Raw genomic sequence first — 5,652 nt, 5'->3', positions numbered from 1 at the left:
AAATAAATTGGAGAAATTTTGTAACATTCGGTTAAGCAAAAATAATGCTTAAAAGATAAATTAGACATATGTTTCTGAGTTCTAGTTCAAGATGGCTGACTAGAAACATTAGATGCCCATCTCTTCACAAACAAGAATCAATGTTGCAAATGAGTAATTATAACTCAAATAGAATATCAAGGGAAGAGTACTGAAACCTAGTGGAGAACTCACGGGAGGAAGCTGGGACACAGACAAAGAGGAAGAGGCTGGTAAAAATTGGCTAGGAGAATTGAGGGTCTCTGTATTTCATCGTAGACAGGAGTGCTTTGGGTTTCCTTCCCGCTGTGGTGGACTGTATCTGAACTGCTGGAGAGCTCTTTGACCATTGTGAACACAATCATGAGTGTGGGTGGTGATTTGAGGATTCCCTGAGGGTACGGCACCATACTACTAACTGATGCTGGGTCATTTGCTCTCCCTTTAACCTGAGTGGTAGCTGCATGGCACCATACTTGGGGTTTATGTTTTGGGGACGCAGTTCTTCCCAGGGAGCCCCAGCCCTTGTTTCTCCGCATAACAGGAGACCCTGATAACATTTTCCAGCACTCACTTGGATTGCAGAAGTCACACGGAGCTGGATGGACCCACAGCAGCTGAAGTATCCCTAGTGGTCTAGCCCTCAGGGAGTACTTCTAGAACAAGGGAGAATGCAACACACCAATGGAGTACCCCTTGGAAGAAGAATAAAGAGTGTCCGCCTTCCTATGCCTGAGAACTTCCTGCTTGTGGGCTGTGAGTGATGGCACTGCCTCCAGCAGAGACATTGGTGTGGTGCTTGGCTCTTCAGTGAAGGAGTATAATTTCATCCTACCAGCTGATAGGCCTTGATGTTCAGGCCCAGGTGTGGAGAGGGGGACTTTTCCTCCCCATTTGCCACTGGGGCTGATACCATCATGGCTGCTTTCATGGGAAGTTGGCAGAGGCACAACAAAAGATGGATTTTCTTGAGCTGTTAGGGTCTACTGTGACCCCACTGTCAGTGTAGCCATTAGGCCAAGGATGGCATGAAAGCTGGGGCCGCTGTACACACACAGAGTGACAGCATTTCTGTACTAGACAGCAGGAGAAACAGTGGACTGGAGAAGCATGAAAGCTACTCAGACACCACCTGGGGTCGATAACAGAATGGTGGCATCACTCCTCCTGTAAGCCCAAGCTGCACAGCTCACAACTCCAAAACAGTCCTTCTGCTAGAGGAGAGGAGAGAAGTAGGAAGAACTTTGCTCTTACATGCAAACACCACCTACTACCTTGGGGATCAAACTGCACAACTCAATACAAAATCTGCTTACACTAGTGCACAGTGCTTGGGAATGAAATAAGCTTCTAAGACTTCTGCCATCCCAACACTGTGTGCCCAATGCACCATTACTACTAACAGAAAGCTAAGTATATCTATGACCAAGAAATTTATACAGATTTTTTGCCACAAAACAGAAAAAAACAGAACTAATGGCAAATAAAAAAGAAAAGGTGCTTCAACCTTTTTTGTTTTGTCTCCCTCAAGAATACCTATGACTCGTGGACTTAGATGTTTTATGTAATATCATACGTCTCAAAGGCTTTGTTCATTTTTTTAATAAAATTTGTTCATTTTAATTAAACGTAAATGGAAAAAATTTAATTAAAAAAGATGTAAATTCAAAAATAAGAAGAGGTAGTTTATACAGATGAGAAAGAAAAAGCAAAATAACTCTGGCAGCATTAATAAAACAGTGTTATGACACACAAAAAAAGGATCACACTAGCTCTCTAGAAATGGACCCTAAGCAAAATTAAATATTTTAATACCACATAAAGAATTTAAGATATTGATATTCAAGAGAAATCCAAAAACAAATACAAAGTAATCAGAAAATCAATGTGTAAATTTACCAAGTAAATGAATATAAAACAAACAAATAAACAAAAAAATTAGAACATCTGAAAATTAAAAAATATATACTGAAGCCTTAAGAATATACTAGAAAAAGCAGAAGAAAGAAACTCATAACTTGAAGACAAGTCTTTTAAATTAATTTACTCCCACAAAAATATAGAAAAAATATTAAAAATGAACAAAGCCTTTGAGAAAAATAAAATTACATGAAATACCTAAACCTGAAAATCACAGGTGTTTCTGAGAGAGCAAAATCATAAAGGCTTGAAAAACCTCTTTGAGGAAATAATTGAATAAAAGATTTCTAATCTTGCAGGAGATTTAGACATCTTGACATAAAAAGCTCAGGGAATTTCAAGTAAATACATTACAAGAAGGAATTCACAAAGACATATTGTCAACAAACTATCTAAAGTCAACATGAAGGAAAAAATTCCTAAAATCAGGAAGAGAAAAGCATCTAGTCATCTATAAAGAAAACCCCATGACACTAACAGTGAACTTCTCAACAGAAGATTTAAAAGCCAAAGGATATTGGGATTTTATTTTCAGACTTAAAAAAAAATACTGTCAACTATGAATTTTGTATCTTGCTGGAATAATCTACATGAATGAAAGAGAAATAGTCTTTACCAGATAATCAAATGCTGAGGAAATTCATCAACACTACACTGGCCATACAATAACTGTTCACGTGAGTTCTACATGTGGAAGCAAAAGATCTATACTTATCATCCTAAAAACACACAAAAGTATAAATCTCACATCTCATAAATCAATTACTCAGATAAAACACAAAGCAACTAGATACCAAATTAACATTATGGCAGGGACAAAACTTCACATATCAATATTAACTGTAAATGTAAACAAATTAAATAAATGTTCCATTTAAAATATAGATTGGTGGAATAAATAAAAGAAAATCAATCTATATGCAACTTACGAGAAACTGGTTAAAATAATTATTGCCTGAAGGTAAAGAAGTGAAATGAGATATTTCATGCAAATGAAAACCAAAATAGCAGGAGTAGCTATGCTATTATAATAACAGGTAAAACATTTTAAATTAATAATCATAAAAAACACAAAGAAGGTTATTACATGATGATAAAGGGATGACTTCATCTAGAAGATATAACAATTCTAAATATATACGCACTCAATGAAAGAGCACCCAGATTCATAAAACAATCATTAGTAAACATAAGAAAACAGATAGTCATACAATAATAGTGGGGGACTCCAAAACTCCACTGACAGCACTATTTAGATCACTGAGAAAGAAAATCAACCAAGAAAAACTGGACTTAAGTTGGACTTTAAGAAACTACCATCAGAGTGAACAGGCATCCTACAACATGGGAGAAAATTTTTGCAATCTACTCATCTGACAAAGGGCTAATATCCAGAAACTACAATAAACTCAAACAAACTTAACAAGAAAAAGAACAAACAACCCCATCAAAAAATGGGTGAAGGATATGAACAGACACTTCTCAAAAGAAGACATTTATGCAGCTAAAAAACACATGAAAAAATGCTCATCATCACTGGCCATCAGAGAAATGCAAATCAAAACCACAATGAGATACCATCTCACACCAGTTAGAATGGCGATCATTAAAAAGTCAGGAAACAACAGGTGCTGGAGAGGATGTGGAGAAATAGGAACACTTTTACACTGTTGGTGGGACTGTAAACTAGTTCAACCATTGTGGAAGTCAGTGTGGTGATTCCTTAGGGATCTAGAACTAGAAATACCATTTGACCCAGCCATCCCATTACTGGGTATACACCCAAAGGATTATAAACCATGCTGCTATAAAGACACATGCACACGTATGTTTATTGTGGCACTATTCACAATAGCAAAGACTTGGAACCAACCCAAATGTCCAACAACGATAGACTGGATTAAGAAAATGTGGCACATATACACCATGGAATACTATGCAGCCATAAAAAAGGATGAGTTCATGTCCTTTGTAGGGACATGGATGAAGCTGGAAACCATCATTCTCAGCAAACTATCACAAGGACAAAAAACCAAATACCGCATGTTCTCACTCATAGGTGGGAATTGAACAATGAGAACACTTGGACACAGGAAGGGGAACATCACCCACCGGGGCCTGTCATGGGGTGGGGGAAGTGGGGAGGGATAGCATTAGGAGATATACCTAATGTAAATGACGAGTTAATGGGTGCAGCACACCAACATGGCACATGTATACATATGTAACAAACCTGCACGTTGTGCACATGTACCCTAGAACTTAAAGTATAATAAAAAAAAGAATAAACGCATGTATGAATGACAAAAAAAATTAAAAAATTAACAAAACAAAATACACATCATATATGAAAGACTTAGAATAAAAAATGCAAAGTATCTTATTAATAATTTAAAATACCTGATTGCATGTTAAAATGATGGTATTTTAAATACACTGGATTATATAAAATATTAAGTTCATCTTTTTCCATTTTTTTAGCGTGACTATTAAAAATTTTAAACGACAACAACAACAACAAAAAGCAAATGGACCTAATAGGAATTTTCAAAACTTTCCACTTGAAAATCACAGAAGAGACAGAGCAAGATGGTAGCATAGAAGGCTCCACCTTTTGCCCACCCCCAGAGACACTAATTTAAAAACTATTTGCACACAAAAATCTTTTATATGAACAAAAAATAAGATAACACCTCATAGTACCTGGTTTTAACTTTGTCTCCCTGAAAAAGGTACTGAAGAGATAGAAAAAAAGTAGTCTTAGTTTGCCAATGCCACTCCTTCCCTACCCCCTGAAAGTGGCAGTGTGATGTAGAGAGCACCTCTGGATGCTAGGGGAGAGATAGCAAAACAAATGTAATGCATTGAATTCGGAGCTTTCCTGTTAGAGAAGAAAAAAATAAAAAATAACTGGACCAAACTCAATTAACACTAGCCAACAAAGGGAGCATTTAAACTAGCCCTAGCCAGGGGGGAATCATGGATCCCAGCAGTTTGAACTTGAGTTCCTGCAAACCTCAGGTAAACTTCACCACAGAGGGCTAAATTACTTTGTGCTCCAAATAAACTTGAAAGGCAGTCTAGGCCATAAGAACTGTAAGTTGTAGGTGAGTCCTGGTGCTGAACTGTGTCCAGAGACAGTGGACTGGAGAAGCATGAAAGCTACTCAGACACCACCTGGGGTCGATAACAGAGTGGTGGCATCACTCCTCCCCTAAGCCCAAGCTGCAGAGCTCACAACTCCAAAACAGAACTTCTGCTTGAGGAGAGGAGAGAAGTCGGAAGAACTTTGTCTTGCATTTTGGATATCAACTTAGTTACAGCAGGATAGGACACAGGTAACAGTCATGAGGCCCCATTTCCAAGCTTTAGCTCTCAAAATAAACACCTTGGGTAGGAAGAGAACATGCTGCTTTGAAGAAAAGGGCCCAGTCCTGGCAGCATTCACCACCTGCTATCTGAAGAACCCTGGGGTACTAGAGAACCAGCAGCAATACCCAGGTCCTGTGTTGAGGACTTTGAATGAGCCTCTGAGAATTGCTTCCTTCAGGTGAGACTCAGCACATTATCACCTATGGTGGCTATGTGGAAAAACTCTGTCTGCTTGAAAACAGCAGAGAAAAGCAAAGGAAACTTTGTCTTGCACCTTACGTACCAGCATGGCAACAGAGATGTAGAGCACCAAACAGGCTTTTGGGGTTCCTGATTCTAAGA

The sequence above is a fragment of the Pan troglodytes genome, chromosome X (assembly GCF_028858775.2).
Source record: "Pan troglodytes isolate AG18354 chromosome X, NHGRI_mPanTro3-v2.0_pri, whole genome shotgun sequence".
Taxonomy (NCBI): domain Eukaryota; kingdom Metazoa; phylum Chordata; class Mammalia; order Primates; family Hominidae; genus Pan; species Pan troglodytes.
This window is presented reverse-complemented; position numbering follows the sequence as displayed.